Source organism: Pongo pygmaeus, chromosome 7, assembly GCF_028885625.2.
Source record: "Pongo pygmaeus isolate AG05252 chromosome 7, NHGRI_mPonPyg2-v2.0_pri, whole genome shotgun sequence".
NCBI lineage: Eukaryota > Metazoa > Chordata > Mammalia > Primates > Hominidae > Pongo > Pongo pygmaeus.
In genome coordinates, this window is record NC_072380.2 from 2,213,094 (window position 1) to 2,234,703 (window position 21,610).

The 21,610-nt window shown below is 39.4% G+C and overlaps 1 long non-coding RNA gene across 1 annotated transcript in view; it reads left to right on the forward strand.

Moving 5' to 3' along the window:
• Positions 1-21,306, forward strand: part of LOC129042856 (uncharacterized) — a 187,678-nt gene extending 166,372 nt beyond the window's left edge. Inside the window, exon 3 of the long non-coding RNA XR_008504224.2 lies at positions 18,576-21,306. This is a non-coding gene — a long non-coding RNA (uncharacterized LOC129042856). The remainder of the gene's footprint in view (positions 1-18,575) is intronic.
• Positions 21,307-21,610: the final 304 nt, after the last annotated feature.

Genomic DNA, 21,610 nt, shown 5'->3' on the forward strand with positions numbered 1-21,610 from the left:
CCAGGTCACAGACGGAGTGGTGTCCAGCTTTCCTGAAGGAGATTGCACCGAGTTCACAGACCGAGTGGTGTCGGCTTCTCTGAGGAGATTCCACCAAAGTCACCGACCAAGTGGTGCACAGCTTGACTGAGGAGACTGTACCCAGGTCACAGACGGAGTGGTGTCCGGCTTCCCTGAAGGAGATTGCACCGAAGTCACAGAGCAAGTGGTGTCGGTTTTCCTAAAGGAGATTGTGCTGAGGTCACAGGGTGAGTGGTGTCCAGATTTTCTGAGGAGAATGCACCAAGGTCATGGACTGAGTGGTGTCCGACTTCCCTGGGGGAGAACGCGCTGAGTTCACACACTGAGTAGTGTCTGGCTTCTCTGAAGGAGAATGCACTGACGTCACAGACCTAGCAGCGCTTTTTGTATCACTCTCTGCTGGTGATTCTTTGCCTGTCTGCAGCGTTCTCACTGCCGTTTCTGCCTGGCAAACTCCTACTTATTCAGTACCTCCCAGCTCACACTCAACTTCTCTGCAGAAGCTTCCAATTCCTTATCCCTCTGCCAAAGTTACTTGTTCTCTTCTCTGAGCTGTTTTGCACTTTGTTGATGCTCTGGATGGTAGTTTAGAAGTCGGTCCTCCCATGGTGACTTCTTCAGGGCAGCCTGTGCACCATGTGTTTTTAATTCCACAGTAGCCCGGGTCCCCCTAGGGCAGGGGGTCCCCAACTCCCCCAGGCCATGGACCAGTATCTGTCCCTGGCCTATTAGGAGCTGAGCTGCACAGCAGGAGGTGAGTGGCAGAGCGCAAGCAAGTGACGCTTCCCCTGTATCTGCGACTGCACCCCATCACTCGCATTACCACCTGAGCTCTGCCTCCTGTCAGATCAGCAGTGACACTAGATTCTCATAGGAGCTCAAACCCTGCTGTGAACTGCATATGTGCAAGATCTAGGTTGTGCGCTCCTGCTGAGAATCTAATGCCTGATGATCTGCCACTGTCCCCCCATCATCCCCAGATGATACTGTCTAGTTGCAGGAAAACAAGCTCAGAACTCCCACTGATTCTGCATGACAGTGAGTTGCATAATTATTTTATTATATCTTACAATGCAATAATAATAGACATAAAGTGCAGAATAAATGTAATATGCTTGAATCATCCTGAAACCATCTCCCATGCCCTATCCATGGAAAAATTGTCTTCCTCAAAACTGGTCCCTGGTGCCAAAAGGTTGGGGGCTGCTGCCCTAGGGGGTTGTTTGTGACCTTGTCAATGGCTCGATGGTGCCAACAAAGGTGACAGCTCCTCACAAACAATCTATGCACGCTGATTACTCTGTAGAGCCCTGGAGGGTCTTTGAGTGGTTTCACATGTGCCGAATAATAATAATAGCAATGAAAACTTCGGATTGATATCGTAATATTATGTTGTACAATATTGTATGATGTACCAGCTGAATCAATGAATTCAGTGCATGCCCAACTTAAAATGCTTTCATTTCTCTTTCATACTCAGGGAAAGGTAATGGACATTACATTCTTTAGAAAAACGATTAAACATCTAATATAAATCTAACACATTAAAATAGTTTTTAAAATGTGTTCTAATGATATTTCTCATCATAATCTAATTGAATGCCTACTCTGCAACAAAGCAAAATGAAACAACAAAAACAAAAATGGCAAAGAAGAGGAAAAAAGAGACAAAGACAAAAAGAAAAAGAAGGGGAGGAAAGAAAGAAAGAAGTGAGGAAGGGAAAGGGGAAGGAAGGAAAGAAAGAATAAAAGAAGAAAAGAAAATTGAATATTTTGGCCTATGCACAACTCAAAGTTTCATAGATCATTCTGGTTACAAACCACTTATAGAGAGACTTAAGCACTTCTGAATATTATGACTAGTCTTTAAAAACTAAAATTTGACAGAAGCATTATCGTTTTTGCTATGCCAGAACTGTGTGCAATGATAATGAAAACATTAAAAAGTAAAATTAAATGTTATATTTTGTATAATGTGTGTGTGTGTGTGTGTGTGTGTGTGTGTGTAAATCAGCCATTGGCTTTAGGAACTTAAAATATTTAATAGAAGCAAACAATGTTGTGTTTCATCATACTGAGTAAATCTGTTCTTAAGATGAGCAATTGTGATTGTGATTTGGTGTCATATGAAAATAGATAATTTTTACAAATGCCTAAATTGATTTGTTAATTCTTGATTTTGTTTCTTAGGCAATTGAAGCTTAAGTGACTTGGTTTGTGTTGAAGTACACTTTGAAGGATTCTTTCAGACAGCACAAAATTCACTATTTTTTTTTGTTTTTTTGGTCCTTGGGTAGGCTTGTGGGTCTATAGATAGGGCTTTGCTCTTTATATAAAATGAAATCAGCTCAGACACTCTTAAATACCGCTAATAAGTTACATATTCCACTGTGTTTAATGCTTTACATTAGTATAATCTGGAAGTGACAACAAGTGACTTTTGAAAATAATTAACTAATAAACTCTTTTTTTTATCTTAGAATGAGATTGTGAATTGTAGCATTTAACTTGGAACTGAATGTTACTGTTTAATTTCTTTAGCAGGCAGATGCTGAACTTTTCTTATTCCAGTCTTCAAATATCTGACCTCTAAAACTCACCAGCTCAGAAAAGATTATCTTGGTATTAAAAGATTTGTTAGCTCTGTTTAAAAGGTCTATTTGCCGTGCTCACTGCATCTGTAAGCCTCCTGGGTAGGGGATTGTCGCTTCAGCGACTCTCTGACCTGTGCCTCTCTCTTCCGCCCTGTGGCCGTGGTGCCACTTTGACTTCATCACTTAGAAAAATTACCACACGACCTGGACCCAGAGGGTCATAGAAGTGTCCTGTGTTCAACTTATTTTTCTACATCAGTTCTGGCTAAATTCCTTTGCAGTAAATCTTTGAATGACTACTCTGAGAATTAATAGGTGGCATGTTATATTAAGAGATAGAGTTCTTTCATTTCGGTCTGGTATATTTGTGTACAACTGCTGTTCAGAAGCTTTTGCAAAATGAGGACTGATGAAGCTTCTGTTAGAATGATGTTTTTTCCTTGGGAATCATTAGAATTTAGTATAATTACTATTAATTTTTATCATGTGCTTTGTTAAAAGTAAATTTTAGACCATGACCACTTATTTTTTTCTTTAGAAAATATGGGCCGGGCACTGTGGCTCACGCCTGTAATCCCAGCACTTTGGGAGCCTGAGGTGGGCGGATCACGAGGTCAGGAGTTAGAGACCAGCCTGGCCAATATGGTGAAACCCCATCTCTCCTAAAAATACACAAATTAGCTGGGCATGGTGGCACACACCTGTAATCCCAGTTACTAGGGAGGCTGAGGCAGAAGAATCGCTTGAACCTGGGAGGCGGAGGTTGAAGTGAGCCGAGATCACGCCACTGCACTCCAGCCTGGGCGACAGAGCGAGACTCTGTCTCAAAAAAAAAAATAAAGAAAAAGAAAAGAAAATATGTTAACCATATTCTTAAATTTAATTAAAATGAAAGAGTTGAATTAACACTCCTTTTTCTCAATCAAAAAACAAACCAATCTGATTAAATATAGGTAGATAAATGGAGACAGAGAGATAGACACAGGTATAGATATGGACACCTTAGCTACATAATCCAGAAACTAGAGAGATTTGGCCAACTCTATTCCCACAGTGTCTTCAGTATGTTTACAATTAACTAGTATACTAGGAAGTATTACAGTAATCACTGATACAAAGCTATACTTTCCAATCCAATAGATTAGATTAGATTTGCAATAGAGTGACCATAAGGCATATTGAAGAATATCGATAACTGAATGGAAAACTCAGAAAATGCAGATATGAATTCTATGCTTTAAATAAGGTCAATTGACTGAACTCTATTCATTTGTTTCTTCTAAAGGCTTTTCTGGGCTCCTCTGTTTCTGATGCTGTCTTAGGCAGTGCGTAGAGTAATGAGTAGGCTCCACATCATCTACCTACACTGCACAGAGGAAGATGATTAAACCTAAGAGGACAAGGAAATGTCTGTATGGATGGCTTTCCCCAGGATGAAACATTAGTGATCAATCCAGGAACACTTTGTGGATCCAGACCCCACTTGTTCTCATGAGAGGTCATTTGATGGAGAGAATATTTCTCTACCATGTGGGGCACTGAGTACTGACACTGTCAGAGCAAACAGCACAGGCCACAAACCCAGGAGAATCAATGGGAAAGAAGACAGAGATCCCAGCACCCAGAAGGGCCTAAGGTAGATTCATGTTCTACCTCTGGTTACTCTTCTCAAGTCTCATTTTCTCAGCCATTCTGTTGTTGTTTCTGTTCCTTACAAACATCAAGCTTATGTTAGTCTACAAGTCTTTGCACCCACTGTTCCCTATGTCTGGAGTCCATTCTCCAAATATCTATAAATTTAGGCCATTTTCATAATTTAGGTCTTAGCTCAAAGGTTATGTCTTCAGAAAGCTCATCACTGACCTGGAGGAAGTTCTTCCTAGTCTGTCGTCATTGCTTCTGCCACAAGTTAAAGACAATCTTAGACCATGTGTGATTCAGCACTTTTACATCATAAGCAAACAAACACACATGTGTAAATGCCAGAGTGGTGTGGTTGAAATATGTATACGATTGCATATACTTGGAGGAAAAGTATTTTGCAAAAATACCTACTACACATATACTTTGATATTTTATGTTCACAAAATGTTTTATCCTATCTCCTTCTAATCTCTTCTACCATTTCTTTATAACAACAACAGCTGGTTGTGACCCAATAAGTTGATTCCACAAAACAAAAAATGGGTCATTCTTAATAATCTGAAAACACTACTCTCTCCTGCAGGTATATATTACTTTGTAATAGTTTTCAATGTCTTAAGTTGTATTTCCACAGGTGGGTATAAATTCATGAAGGCATTAACTTTATCTTTTCCTCCTTTATATTCCCAGCATATAAAAAGGCCTGTGACACAGAGTAGATGATCAATAAGGTTGGACAAGTAAAAGAATTAATAAATCAATAAAGGAAATATTAGGTGGAAGTGCATATATAATCTATATAATACTTACTATGCTATGAATGACAATAAGTGTTACAAAAGGGCTAATAGAAAATGAGTCCTAATTGTAGATAATCTTTTTATCCATACTAGCTTCCTTCATAGTCATAAAGAAATGTTGCATAAGAAAGGGCATTTCAATAAAAGGCTTCCCATATTCTCAGGTTTCTCATTGACCTTCAGTCAACCGGAACCACTCATGGAACTGGAAACATGCATCTCCAGGTCTCATAGCTCCCAGTGGGGACTCTGTATGGAGGCTTCAACCCAACACTTCCCCTTGGCATTGCCCTAGCAGAGGATGTCTGTGAGGGTTCTGCATCTGCAGCAGGCTTTTGCTTGGGCACCCAGGCTTTCTCATACCTCCCCTGAAATCTGGGTGGAGGCTGCCAAGCATTCTTCATTTTTGCATTCTGCATACCTACAGGCTTAACACCACATGGAAGTGACCAAGACTTATGGCTTGCATTCTACAATGTGGCAGCCTGAGCTGCACCTGAGCCCCTTTGAACCCCAGCTAAAGCTGGAGCAGTCAGAATGTGAGAAGCAATGTGTCCCCAGGCTGCACCGGGCAGCAGGGTCCTGGGCCCGGCGCAGGAAACCATTCTCTCCTCTTAGGCCTCTGGAACCATGATGGGAGGGGCTGCCAGGAAGGTCTTTGAAAAGCCTTCAAGGACTTTTCCCTGTTGTCTTGGATATTAGCACTTGGCTCCCTTTTAGTTATGCAAATTTCTAATGCAAGCGGTTGCTCCACAGCTGGCTTGAATTCCTCTCCCAAAAAAGCTTTTTCTTTCTCTGCCACATGGCCAGACTGCAAATTTTCCAAACCTTTATACTCTGCTTCCCTTTTAAATATAGGTTCCAACTTTGTCATTTATTTGCTCTTGCATCTGAGTGTAAGTTGTACGAAGAAGCCAGATCATGTTTTGAATGCTTTGCTTCTTAGAAATTTATTCCACTAGATACCCTAAGTCATCACTATCAAGTTCAAAGTTCCACAGATCCTTAGGGCACAGACACAATACAGCCGAGTTTTTTGGTAAAGCGTAACATGCATGACCTTTGCTCTAGTTTCCAATAAGTTCCTCATTTCCACCTGAGACCTTATTAGCCTGGACTGCACTGTCCATATCACTATCAGCATTTTGATCATAAATATGTAATCAGTCTCTAGGAAGTGGCAAACTTTCCTTCATCTTCTTCTCTTCTTAACCTTTCAAACTCTTCCACCCTCTGCCTGTTACCCAGTTCCAAAGCAGCTTCCACATTTTCAGGTATCTTTATAGCAACGCCCCACTCCTTGGTACCAATTTGCTGTATTAGGTTGTTCTTGCATTGCTATAAGAAATACCTGAGGCTGGGCTCGGTGGCTCACGCCTCTAATCCTAGGGCTCTGGGAGGCCCAGGGAGGTGGATCACCTGAGGTCAGGAGTTGGAGATCAGCCTGGCCAACATGGCAAAACCCCATCTCTATTAAAAAGTACAAAAATTAGCCAGGCATGATGCTGTGTGCTTGTAATCCCAGCTACTTGGGAAGCTGGGGCAGGTGAATCTTTTGAATCCAGGAAGTGGTGATTGCAGTGAGCCAAAGATCGTGCCACTGCACACCAGCCTGTGTGACAGAGTAAGACTCCGTCTCAAAAAAAAAAAGAAAGAAAGAAATGCCTAAGACTAGATAATATATAAAGAAAAGAGGAGGTTTAATTGCCTCATAAGTCTGCAGGCTTTACAGGAAGCATGGTCCTAACCTCTGCTCAGCTTATAGGGAGGCCTCAGGAAGCTTGCAATCATGGCAGAAGGTGAAGGGAGAGCAGGCACAACACCTGGCAAAAGCAGGAGCAAGAGAGAGAGAGAAAGGAGGAGAGAGTGTGTTAGCTGGGGGAGAGGTGCCATGCACTTTTATATGACTAAATCTCACCATAACTCACGATTGCAAAAAGCAACCATAAGGAATCCACCCTCAAGACCCAACCACCTCCCACCAGGACCCACCTACAGCATTGGGGATTACAATTCAACATGAGATTCGGGTGGAGACAAAATGTCTGAACTATATCACCATACCTCTCCTCCGCTACACCTTATAGTAAAGTAAAACATGCGCATCATTGATTCTTCCCAGATGGCATCGTATCTAGTCTGTCAATTCTAAAATCTAGGAGTTTTCTAAGATACATCTTTGCTTTTTGGCCTCAGCATCTATCAGTTAACAAGTAGTATATGGCTCCATTTTTTCCAGTCCCAATACTAGAATCCTGATTCAAGCCATCAGCTTGTCTTAACCAGAATAATGTAAGAATCTCTAATTGGTTAACTTTGTTAAACTTTTGTGCATCCTACAATCCTTTCTCTGCATTAAATCCTGAGTGGTCCTTGAGAAATGAAATTAGACCAAAGCATAGCCCTATTTAAAACCTTACAACAACTCCCCACTGGCTTCCGTTGTATTTCTGTTTGTTTGTCTGTGTGTGTATGCGACATTCTCTCTCCTTTTCATTGCTTAGTTGTCCCAATGTATTGCCTCCCTCTCAATTTTAAAAACATGTTCATGTTTCTCCCAAATAGAGTCACCCCAGTGTCATGCTATGCTCTAACTTCTATGGTTATTTTTCAGAACTTACCTTACTCCACCTCTTTTCTGCAAATGAAACGTACAGAGACCCCATTATTTTTGAATATTGCTACTGCTTTTCTTTATTGGTGAGCTTTCTAGTTATCTTCATTCTCCGAATGCTCCTTCTGTCTCTTCTGATTCTTCTCTCCGTCATTCATAAAATGTTTTCAGTGACATTATCCCCTCTAATCATTTCAACAATGGCATATCCACTCTTGCCTCCATCAGAGGTACCCATTTGAAAGGTTACACATCCTACATCTATACACATGGTCCTCTATGTTAGATCAGCCCCATACCAGTCTAATTCAGTCATTGATATGAAAAGAAGTAGGGTGCTACCTACCATATCAAAAACATAATCAGTGCCTCACTAGGAGTGAGAAAACAGATACTACTCTCTGCAAATCAGAGACCTGCATTACACAAGGGTAAAAAATTTGGAAAAAGTTTTATCTCTAGTCAGACGCAAGAAAGACCCCATATTTATTGAACTCGTAACTAGTGAAAATGATGCGAAAGAGGCTCAGTGTTGTCTTCTATTAATTTCTCTTGGCGAGTTATTAACATAAAGAGATGCACTCAGGAGCAAACTGATAGAGGGTGGCTACTTTCCTTGTGCTTGTGCGAACGAATTAACATGTTTAAAAATGTAGAAATGTAACAAGAACGGTAAGGGTTGAAATACAGCAGGGGAAGTAAGCAGAGGGAAGGAAGGGAAGATTGGGTATGAATCACACATTTTCTTTTCTGATATAGTGAAGAGACTACAGATGAAACAAGAAATGGAGGTTAAGACGGGCCTGTCAAGCTATCAGTAAAATATCTAAGAATGCAATTATTTATACATCTATCAGGAGAAAAATGGGTGGATTAAGTTGGGTAAATTATTTGTCTTTTATGGAGACAATTAATAGATATTTTACAATCAATAAATCATACATTAGAGGTGAAGCACATTATTTATACTTAAAAGCATGCATCTGCATAAAAGTAAACTGAAAATAGAGACCGAAAACAGTTACTTCAGGAAGAAGGAGGCATACAATTTTCATTTTATTTCATTCTAAAAGTTTTTCTCTAAACACGTTACAGTTTCTTCATAACTAATTTTGCTCAGATAAAATGAGATGATCTTTCATTTTTATAAATGCTGTCTAAGATAGCATTAGCATATCATTAATGCATTTTTGATTCACTTTATTCATATTTGAAAACAAGGTATTTTGATGTTCTCCATCTAATTTGGTCTCCCAGATCTTGGGCTCTTCTTATGGGCCTTTTAAAAACATATTTAAACTTACTAAATAATATCTCATTAAATAAAAACCCCCATATTCTAGCCCAAGAGATCATTAATTAGATGGTAAAGGTGCTCACTCCCCACACCTTCTTGCTTTCTGTGATATTTATAAATTCTCTTGTATGTGTGTTTCAGTGACTGAAACACATACATAATAAAATGCATAATAAACTATCTTTAAAATGCTGGTGAATGCAAACAGTACTGATACTTAACTTCTGACCGTTATTTTTCCTGGCTTAATTTTTATATTGCACAAGAAGGATAGAAGGATGGGGTGTGGGATGTGGAAAGACAGTGGGGCTATAATTATACCTCTGTTGCTTACTCACATCGAAAGCATAGCCATGCCAGATGCCAGCTCTGAACCTGTCTCTTCATTTGCAAAGTGAGGTTAATGGTTCTTAAGGGACTGGGAGAACTTGGTGGAAGGATTATGTGAGACCACACATGGATTTAGAAGCAATCAATACATATTAGCTTTTCTTCTTTCTATCTTGACCTAAATTATTTCCAAGTCATGTAATAAGATGCTTTGTTGATAAGATTATTCATAATTCAATGGAAAACACCAATGTGGATTTCAAATCACAAAACTTTGCTTGTTAATATGGACAAGATCTATCGACTATCTTATTCTAATATCATATTCTAATATGGGAATATTTCAAAATGTCTTTGGAGACCCATGACCGTAATGCATCTTTTAAGTGAAAAGGAATTAAGTTTGCTGTGAGAATAAAAATGTGAAGAATTAATTGGAACAAAAAAAGGACAGTAGGAAATTTTTAAAAAATGAATTATAGAAATAAAATGAGCATGTAGTGATTTTTGTTTCAGAAGGAAGACTATATTTCAGTGAAATTAGAAGAAAATGAAGATAATTATATACTCACCAGCAAAGGAATGCTTCCCCAAAGAATTACAAAGTGAATAACACCAGCCACATGTCACAGAACGGGATTTTATATCACCATAAAGCCAGTCCAGAGGTAACAGGTGCTGCACACATCCCTGAGGTGACACCCAGCAGCAGGTACATCCCTAGAGGAATTATCAGATGGAGAGAAAAGTGAGCCCCAGAGCTGTCAGGATAGCTGCAGCCAGTTGAGGCGCATGAAACAGTCCCTGCTTTGTGCTCATGTTGCAGGGCAGGCAAGCCCAAAATCGGGGCTCGGCCTGGGACGGTTCTTGGCTTCATCCAGGAAACAATTCAAGGGTGAGCTAGTGGTGTTGATAACAAGTTTTATTGAAGTGACAATGCACGACAGCAGCAGAGGTCCTGCTCCTTGCAGAGCAGGGCGACCCCATAGGCTGTGTGCTGACTGGCAGCTCAGAGGTAGTGCTGCGCTCAGAGCTATGTGCACTCATATTTGTGTTTTTGCTCATATTTTATGTGACATCATTGAAGAGGGCAATATTTGAAAGTATGGTCCCAGGGTGGCATTAGGATTTCTGACACTTTACATTAAAAGTTTTATTTGCTCTTGATTCATATTTTCAAAACAATTGATATACTCTGAGACTATTTATTTTGAGCAGAGAATGGACCCAGAAATACTTTTCCCAATGTTCAAACTGTTAATTACATGCTAATTAAGGGGTGGGTTATGCATAAAATTCTAGACAAAGGGTGGTAACTTTCAGGTGTTGCCACGGAAAGGGACAGCAATTTGTAGGTGTTGCCATGGCAACAGCAAACTGAGATGGCACTGGTGGGGTGTCTTGTGGAGAGGTGCCTTTGCCTCTTCTCTGTTTCTGGCAGCTTTCAATGTGGTCCAGAGTCCAAGCCCTACTTTCAGATTCAAGTTCTGCTTCCTACCTCACTAGGAGTTTGATAAATACTAGTTGAATCTTTGAATCAGTGGATAGGTGAATTACTACGTCCAAGGCCAAACTTAAGCATTGGGTTAAGGCTTTATATGAGAATATCAGAGGAAAGATTTGTACTGAATTTAATTAGAAAAACAGAAAACAACAGCCCCATAAATATGTGAGCATTCCCCCAGGGCACAGACAATCTGCAAAAACTAATAATGAAAGCTCTGCCCAGGAAAATTTGCCATAATTCCTATAAGTATTTGCCTCAGGTAAGGCAAGGTCTAATGAATCTGAAGAACTCAAATGGGACACTGACATGAGGCAGTGCAGGGTGACTCACAGAGCCTGGTGTGCAGCCAGGTTTCTCTTGGGAAGATCAGGCAGATAGATTTGGATATGTAGATATATAGTTATAGATATAGACAGAGCTATGCAGGTAGCTGTAGATACAGTGATAGAATAGAGTCAGATGTGCAGATAGGGACAGAGATAGAGACACAGATATTTAATAGACACAGATACAGAGACAGAAATAAAATAGAGATGAAGGTACAGACAGATAGAGATACAGATGAAATATACATACAGCTATTTATTTTCAAATTCTCTCTCACCAGCTTCCCCTGCTTATACCATTTTTCGAAGCACAGAAGACAATCTCGGCGTCTTTTCTTCAGGTCCTTTCTTGAACCACATTACAACATCTGAGATAGGCAACTGGAATTCACTCTAACAATGCCCTGTTGTCTGTTTGTCTCTCTTGTATAAGCAAAAGCCTGCTGCGTGCTGTTCCAGGCTGGGGCACCTGTCAGCTGGACTGGTCTAGCATGTGAAGGACTCATTGTGCTGGAACAATTTCAAAATCCACTTTCTAGGGTACCAGAAGGCCACAGCCTCAGGTCATTAATGTGTAACCAGAGCACAGCAGGCATTAGGAGTCCACAGTGAAGGGTGTACACCTGTGTGATGGGGATGTGGCTGCAAGGCACAGAGGCCTGGGAGAGACCCTGGGGACCCTCGAATTGTGTAACGTAAGGGTCAGAGCTGCGGATTCCTTAGCTGTATAATAGAGACCAGCATTATTATCTCTTGGAATTGTTGTAAGCTGAAACAGCATAATTGCTTAGACAAATTGGAGTGCCAACTCTTGACTTCTTATCTTACTCCCTGTTCCCACATGGGCATGAGAGCCTTTGTTATAAAAGAAAATACTGGAGGGGCTGGGCAGGGTGGCTCACATCTGTAATCCCAGCACTTTGAGAGGCAGAGGCGGGCAGATCACTTGAGGTCAGGAGTTCGAAACCCACCTGGCCAACATGGTGAAACCTCGTCTCTACTAAAAATACAAAAACTAGCCGGGCATGGTGGTGGGCACCTTTAATCCCAGCTACTCCTACTCGGGAGGCTGAGGCAGGATAATCGCTTGAGCCTCGGAGGCAGAGGTTGCAGTGAGCTGAGATTGTGCCATTACACTCTAACCTGGACGACAAAGCAAGACTTTGGAAATTGAAACACGACTTGTAGGAATGATGTTAATGGAGCTTGGAGGCAGGAGAAGAAATGAACAGCACAAAGGAGAGGAGGAAGAGCACATTCTTGCCAGAGGAACCCATGTCCTAAAGGGCCCCTCAGGGGAAGGGGCACAACGTGTTCAGGAAGCACCTAGTGTGCGTGACAGGCCGCCCGCCAGGGGGTTGGCGAGTACACAGGCCCCACCACGGACAAGCTGGGCAGGGCCTGGCACCATGATGTATTGTGCCCTGCTTAGCAGAGTGACAGAAACTTTAAACCACTTCATAAGATTTAGGAAGCTTTCTGAAATGAGGATGGTTGAGAGGAAAGGCATGGGGGGAAAAAAGGCATATTTCTTGTCATATCATTAAATCTTTCCAAGAGTCTCCAAAATATCAAATTATTTGAATTGTTTACTGAGGGCCATGGCTCACGCTTGTAATCCCAGTTTTGGGAGGCTGAGGCAGGAGGATGTCTTGAGCCCAGGAGTTCGAGACCAGCCTGGGGAACATGGTGAGATCCCATCTCTATAAAAAGTACAAAAATTAGCCGAGTTGTAGTGGTATGCACCTGTAGTCCCAGCTACTGGGGAAGCAGAGGTGGCAGGATCGCTTGAGCCCACAAAGTCGAGGCTGCAGTGAGCCAGGATGGCACCACCACACTCCGGCTTGCATGACAGAGAGAGGCCCTATCTTTAAAAAACAAAAAAACAAAACAAAACCAGCAAAACCCCCATATTCTCTGCGTTGTTTCTTTTGCCATTTAAAAAATATGATACAACAGAATTTTATAGCTGGAATACATTTTTAGTTCCTTATAAAGTATTTGAGTATTTCTGCATTTGATGAATGCCTGGATATTTTGAGTTTGCAACATTGTTTAACAAATTCAGCTTCAGCGTTTTATTTTCCAAATTACTTGTGTTTTTGCTCATATTTTCTAGTTGAAGAGGGTGACATTTCTATGCATAGTCTCAGGATGGCATTAGGATTTCTGGTGCTTAGGTTTTTTTTTGTTTTTTGTTTTTTTGCCCTTTATTCACATTTTCACAACAATTCATGTGCTCTGAGATTATTTATTTTGAGCAGAGAATGGACCCAGAAAGACTTTTTTCCAACATTTTAACTTGGAATGTCTTTGGAATCACCTAAGATCTACCTATTAGTTAGCAATTACTTCCCAAAAGATTAAAGAAAATCCTGGAAAGCGTATATTTTCCCAAAACCTTATTGAGGAACTTGCATGTCTTTAGTTTTTTAAAAATAGTTCATGAAATCATTTTTTCTGTGATTCTATCCATTTTTACCTTGACCACACATTTATGTGAAATAAACTGGCATTTTTACATAGCCTGCAATCTTAAAAGTATAATGGCAATACAAATTAATCAATATTTAAGAAATGTATAGCCATATGTATACATGTAACATTTTTCAAATTTAATAGGAACAGCAGTGATGTTATAAAACATTAGTTAACATTAAAGCATGTCTTGTCTTCTGTTGCTAAATCCTATTACAGGTATTAAAATATTCATCTGACTTACTTAAGAAGGACTATTGATATATGTGTTTTCTAAAAGAAATCTTTTTGTCTTGACAAAATGTCCATGTGGCCTGGCCCAGTCAGCTTGTCATTGTTGAGTGTGATTAGCTGTGTGTGGATGGACGGTGGGGTGTAATTTCATGTCAGGTGCAATGCGATCTGGGAGATCTGCCTCCCCATTGCAAACCTGTCCTCACGGGTGTGACCAAACAGACGCTCATCTGTGTGTCTCATCTCCCTCAGCAGTACCAGGATACTCTGCCCTGGGATGGAGGTGGGGGCCCTGTGGTTCAAGGAGAGTCTGCAGCAGGTACAAGCTCCTCTGGCTTCTTCCTGCAGTGGGGGCTTCCCCAGGGGCAGGTCAGTGACTAACCCCTGGTGAAAATTCCTAGGCCATCAGGAAGGGCCTGTCTATAACCACATTTTGAAGGTCTCTTGTGGGGAATGAGTGGGGTGCAACTTGTCCCTAGGCTTACAAAGAGGCCCGCTTGAAATTACAGACATGTTTTCAACCTCTTAGAACATCATCACTATTATTTGTTTTATTTTTGCTTCATCGAGTATAAGTTTTCTTTTTGTTTTATAAATTAATACTGCTCTCCAATTTTGTTAATATTCAGACGTCCAGATTTTTGTGGATAAAATAAAAATTTTGTGCACTGCTTACTGTATTTTAGAAAAACTGATTTTGTTCTTAATGGGAAATTTTGCTTTCCAAGATAAAAATAATTTTTTATGGAAAACAAACAAAATGAAGAATTCCCCCAGACATTGTGATGGGAAGTTAAGTTTTACAGAATGAGGACCCTTGGAGCTGATTTCAAGCCACAGAAGCCTGTCTCTTATGGGCATAGGTGACAGCCAGGGATCTGCTGTTATCGTAAAAGTAGAAAAGATTTTTTGGTCATGAGCTACTTCTCAGGTCTAGCTGTTTAAGGAAAATAACATTGCATCTCTTGTAATAAATACATGAGTTACGACAGAATAATGACTTTTATTCACAGCTGTGATGTTCCCGCTAATATAGATAAGCAACAGCATGGCACTGTGGTTTACTTTTTGTAACATGTATCAATAATGCATCTTCGAACAATCAGTTGGATCAAATCTTAACATATATCAGTCTGATCTAATTGCTATATTAAATGTGGCTTATACATTTTTGTAAAATAATTCCTTTTGATTATATTTTAGAAATGTGTTCCAATCAATCACAGGATTTTAGAAAAAGCTCAGTAAATTCTTAAGTCCAACATTCTCATGTTAGAGAGTATGAAATTGAGACTAGGGTCACATAACTATTCATAGAAAATTTCAGATTTAGTAGTTATGTCAAAATTACTTGCCTCCTAATTATGTCGTCTCTTTCCATCAATAATTATGATGTTCTTGAAACACGTAAATGTCAACAATGAACTCATATGATTGAGTCATATTGACTGAGAACATGTAAAGATCTATTTAACTATGAATTATTGATATGAATGAAAAGTTGTACTAACAAGAAAATCTGTGTCTTTAAAACCTAAGTGGTTTTGTTTGCCCAGGTATTTTTCAGGCCTGGTCTCCATTTCCATTTTGTTTTAACACACATAATTTCTGTACTTTAATCATTACAATATAATTTAATCATTAAAACCATTTTGGTGAAATAAAATTCTTGAATGTTTTCTCATTTAGTCTTGGATAATTACAGGATATGTATAAATTCACATATATTTATAGAATATCCATGTATTTAATGTTAGAATATATATCATTTTATCAATATTTTATAAGCTTCCGTTTGAAAGATTAAAATCATTTCTTCCAAATGAGTAATTTTTTTAAAAAAACACCTTATAATTCCTCTCACAAAATTACTTGCTATTTATATTTAAAATTAACCCTTTAATAATACATAAAACATTAGTAACAATATTTGACTTTGAGGCGGTAAACTGGGTGCCCAAATGTCGAGGATAATCGTACATCTTTTGATACTTTTAAATTTTTAATGTGCATTGATTACCTTTTTGAATGAAATCAATTTTTGTATTAAAGTGAAATGCTTTTTAAAGTAATTCTGTTAATAGCCGGTTCTTTAATTCCACTCCCTCTAGGTCCTCATTTCACAGTTTCACGTGGAAAGAATAATGGCCGTGAGTGGCTGACTCGGGACCCTGGAGGGGAGCGTGGGTGACAGGTTGTGTTAGGCACTTCTCAGTGACACAGCCAAGGGGCCGGGGCCAGGCTCCCAGAGGAAGAGAGGCCTCTGCCCGGTGCAGGGGACCAGGCACCAGGGTGATGAACAGCGGCCTTCTCCTTCCCTCTCTCCACCCTGCACTGTGGAAAACTGACCCGGGGCCCTGGGTGTTTGATGATGGGGAAAAGAGGAGCCCTCACCTCAACACACCTATGGGCAGGAACAGGAACTCTGCATAGGACCAGCCCATCTGTGCTCCTTACCACTGGGAGCACAAAGTCCACGGGAAGTATTTTCTGTTACAGAACAGTGTGTACTGGGATTGGATGTGCTTTTCCCAGCTAGGAAAGCTGGCTTTGGCCCCCAGCGGAGGCTGTTAGAGTTTTGCCTTCTTCCTGCTGGATGCTTCTTGCCCCACAGGAGCCACTCCAGGCCTCTGACTGTCAGCTTTATGATTTTCTGAGGGAGGAACAGCAGGACATATTTATTTTCACAAAGGTCACAACTCATTTTTGAGTGCACGTTGACATGAAAAGGAAAGTCCTACTTTCTCATTATCCCGAATTCTGAATATTTTTCTTAATTATCACTATTCCCTTTTGAGAATTTTCCGTGTTGATGGTTCTGTTTAGAAATACCAACACGACTCCTCTTCCTGTGTACCTACTTCTGGATTTTATGATTCCTATGTATTTCTATTTTGTGTGAATTAATTTTCCTCCTTAAAATGCATCCATCTCAGCCTGCAGAGGAAACGTGATTTTTACGTAACCTTCATTGCCTATGTATCCCTTACCCCAATCAGAGTTCAGCTGTTGACATGGAGTTACCTCGTAACAGTTCACCTGAATTGTATCTTTAATCTCCTGGACTGCAAAAATAAATACATAAATAAATAAATATTTCCATGTAATCTTTTGTTGTTAATACAGCTTCCGGCTACTTAAAGTTATATTGGTGACTTAAAAGAAGTACCAGATGATGAGAAATCACTACACAATATTGTGATTGAAACTTGTTGCCTGTCAACAACTACAAGGCACAAAGAAACGTAACTGAGGAATTCTGAACTGCTGGAGGGTGTTGAGAGCAAGGCAACACTATTAATCATTGCATGATTCTGAAGTTATTTGAGGTTGGGATGGAAGTGTTCATGTTTTTGGAGTGACTTTTGAAATTAAAAAAAAATCTTTATTATCCAGTACTTTAACTCTCCTTTAAGGCATCAAAAATGTGTTAATAGAGATAATTTATATTTCAAACACCAAGATCCTTTACAATATTTATAACTTTCAAATACCTTGCAAAAATATAAAATAAGACTGGGATCAGGAAAAGAGTTAAAGCATTTCTAACTTTGAATCATTTTAAAATATATTTACTTGGAGATCAATGAGCTCCACAGAAATTCTCTCTCAAGATATTCAAAGCTTTGAAGATATTATTGGCTATGAGGCATGGTGAAAGTATGCAGTACCTGTTCAATTACAAACCTGGCTCCCTAACAGGTCCTTATTGAAGAATGTTGATTTCATTTTCCATCCCTCACATTCATCTCATACCATCAAAAGGTACACCTTCTGCAGCTGCTTTCAGAAAAAATGCCAACAAATGCAAAGCAAATCACTGTTTTGATGAGATTTTATGCAGAAATTCTTAGGGCCTCAAGAAGACCTAGAGTAATTGTGGGTGGCATTTAGCTTTCAAAGTATTTCTTAAAGTGTATGATAATTTTTGCAAAGTAAGTGAAACATTTAGTCTTCAGTCATTATGATAAAATATAAAATAGGGGCATAAAATGGGACACATTTAATCTCACAAACATGCAATGATATTGAAAATTGAAATAGAGCTATTAACATTTAGGATTAGTGATTGTAAACAGTGGTGTGTTTTGTCAGTAGTTTTGTTTACCTTTCTTTTTTTAAAAATGTTGCTTGTGTTTGTTCTTTTTTTCTTTTGGATCTTCAGAATATTTATTCATTTTTCACATAGCATATGAAAGGGAAAGTGACTATTGAATTTACAAATGAAATTTTTTTAGGAATGCTGAAGTCTTTCAAAAGTTACTGAACATCTATTATATGCTAACTTCTGAAAAACTGAAGTTAGATCAGGTATGATCTCTACCACTATATTTCTGTTTCTAGCACACAGACATATATACATATGTATATGTCTCTCTGTGTGTATGTATATAATCACTTATTTCTTTGAACACTTATGTTCGTATATATGCAATGTGCTGAGCTGGACATTTAAGCAGCTTTACAAATAATGATATATTCAATAGTTCTATACACAAAGAGGTATAAATTATATGAACAGACAAAAAGGTTAACTGGCAACCCCTAGAGTAAGCATTCCAACCAAAGATTTATTATGTTAATATAGAAAACTTCTCAAAACAGTGCTACACCTTATTATGTATTATATAGCAACTATTTTTTCCCCAAAAGCTATTTAGGTGCCAGTAACAGTATCTTTCTTCTCTTCCTCTCTTTTACTGTCTTTCTCTCCTCTATCTCTCCCCCAGAGCCGCTTCACTGTAGTGTCTCCTGAGATCCAGGGCAAATGAAGGACAGGAAAGCCCCCAAGCCTTCTGGTCTGTGTCGGGGCTGCCTCAGGTGTGCAGAAGATACAAGCAAATGCTGTGGCAGGTGCAAGCTCCCCACCAGGTCTGCTCTGGCATAAACAGCAGCAAGGTTCTCAAGAAAGGAATTCTACAAGGATTGAGAAAAATACTGTCTAACACACTTAAAACTTTAGTTCAAAAAGCTCTCACGTATTAGAGTTCCTGTTGGAGATCTCTAGTCTTCTTGGCTGAGAATAGTTTGGTGGTGGGATTGATGCCAGGCCAGTCACTGAGCTGGGTTGTGGAGGGAGCTTTGTTCCTGTGGGATCGGCCCCCATGTGAATCTCTTCAGTGCTGGAGGCCCCTGCTTGGTTGGATCACTAGATTCCATTTTTCTCTTTCAAGCTACCCTTAGCTTTTAAGCGACTGCCTTTCCCCATCAACATCTTGGGCTAAAATGGAATTTATTATTGAAATGTTGGTAGGTAAACACGCGTATGTTGTTCTTAAAACAGTGACTTTCTTCATAATGGTTTCCATGTACACAATAATCTTTTCCTATAAACTACATTTATCCAAAAGGCACACACAGGTTTTTCTGTAAACAGAAACTGGGGCTGATGTTTTGGAAAAAAAAAAAAAAAAAAAAAATAGATGGCCCTTCATCTTTCTTTCATTTCATGCTTCCAAAAAGACAATCATATCTCTTTATGTCTGCCTCATAGCATCCTGTATTATTAATATCTGTCAGAAGTCACTGCTGTCTGTGTTCCATGCCTTGTCCTTTCATCTCTTCCGCATCTGCTGGATTCAGCCCACCATTTATAGGTGCGTTCAGGTGCCCCACTCTAACAGTACAGAAACAACAAAATCACCTTCATCTTTCTTAGTCATGCAACATTCTTTCTAGTTAGCATTTTATTCCTCACTTTTAAAATCCAGATTTCTTTCAATAATAGCCAGTTGCCATTGTCTCTATTTCCTCATCGTCCCCTAATGTATCAACACACTGAAATCAAGTTTGTTCACTTTAACACACCGATCAGATTTCCTAATGAATACCCCCAAGACTTCTTAATACAAAATCCAGTGGAATGCATTCAATGTTCTTTGCATACAATCTTGTTGGAGCATACAACTTTGTAAAGCATCTTTTCTTGAACATTTCTTCTTCCTTGCTTTCAAAGATACAATTCTACTACTTTTGCTACAATTTCTCTGGGTATTATTTTCCTGCCTTTTTAAGTTTCATTGATTTGTAGCAATGGCACAAACATAAAGTATATACCTTTATGTGTTTCTACCTACGTATTCACCATAAATCCAGAAAATTAACATATTCATTACCCCAAAATCATTTTCTCATACCCGTCTTCCTTCCTCTTCAACCACAATCTTATTTTCATCAGTAAAGATGTATTTGCGTTTTCTAAATCTGATATAAATGCAATTATACCGTAAGGCACTCTTTTGTTTCTAGCTTCTACAATGACTCTATTTACTTTGGGATTTATTTATGTTGTTGCAGATATCAGTAATTTGCTCCTTTTATTGTTGAATAGTATTCTATTGTGTGGATACGTTATGAAATTTTAATCCACTTATTTGTTGATAGATCTTTGGGTCGTTTCCTGGACAATAACTTTTAAGGCTGTCCTTAATCATTGATCTCATCTTTGACAATTTCCCTTATTATTCCTCCTCGTTGACATGGCTCTGCTTGGTTAAGTGATCCTACACTGTAACCCACACTTTTTAATTTGCACAACTGCAGCTTTTCTAGACTGGAAATTTCTTTGGTTTAGAAACAAATTGTGTAGTACCAGGCTAAGCTGACATTGTCTGCTCCAAAAAGTGGATGTCCAGTAAACGTTTTCTGAATGAATGGATTCCCAGATTGTTGGGCTGCCAGACAAATTACTATACTCACATGTAAACTACAAAATGAGTGATGGGCTGGCCAGTGACTGGAGCCATATAGGGTTTCCCTGATGTATTTTTGTACCATGTAATTTAATGTTTCTGGATCTGAAAAAGGATCCCTAGAAGAGAAAAGTAAATAATTCTTTGATGTTTTTGAAATTTTAGAAGCCTCAAGCGCATGTCTCTTTTTTAAAATAGTTTGGAGTGCCTTGTCCTCAACAGACAAGGATCTTGCTGGATCTAGCAGAGCTGCCGCTCCCCCAGGCTATAGCTGAGGTACCCCTGCCAACCCTGCATAAGCATCTCATCCTCTATGGATGCTGTGGAACCTCTTACACTATTCCTGAGTCGCTAACCTGTACAGGTTTACTATTTTTCAGTCACATTGTTGGTGGACATCCATGGAAATCCTGCGCTCCAATTCAGAGGGAAAGAAAAAAACTAAATCTTTCAAAGTTCTTCTCTTCTTAGTCACTATCTCAAGCCTCCTCCTCCTTCAAGATTTTATGTTTTCTTCAAAATCTCTACAGTGAGATTTCCCAGTCTCCACCATCCTTCCCTACTGGAATTTTTCCCACCCTAGTGTTTGTCTCTTTTCCCCCTTCTAGTGCTGCTGGAGCATAGCAATGCCCAGATTTGTGTTTACACGTGCACGTGAATTCATCCAGATCAGTGCCATGGGAGTCTGAAGTGGGGGTTTCATCAGAACCATCCAAGGAAATCCTCTGTGAACCAATGGTGCATTAAATTTATTTATTTTTCAGCTCTGAGAATGAATACAATGTCTAAAATTAATCAAGTCTTCTTCATAATATTGAAATATTTCTTAATGTCTGTTAGGAATAAACACTCAAAAACGTATAACATTGCCTGGAAAACGGTAGTGTTAAGCCATATGTGTGACTAAATTTAACAACGCAAAATGCAGGGGAAGGTTTGTGACCCTCTGAAGGTCTCACTCCTTCCTCATCTTACTCCAACAGTCTCAAGAACTGCAGAGAAAGAGCCCACACCAGTTTCTTTGCTCATGGCAAGGAAAGAAACAATTCTGTTCGTGATTGCAGAAAAATCCA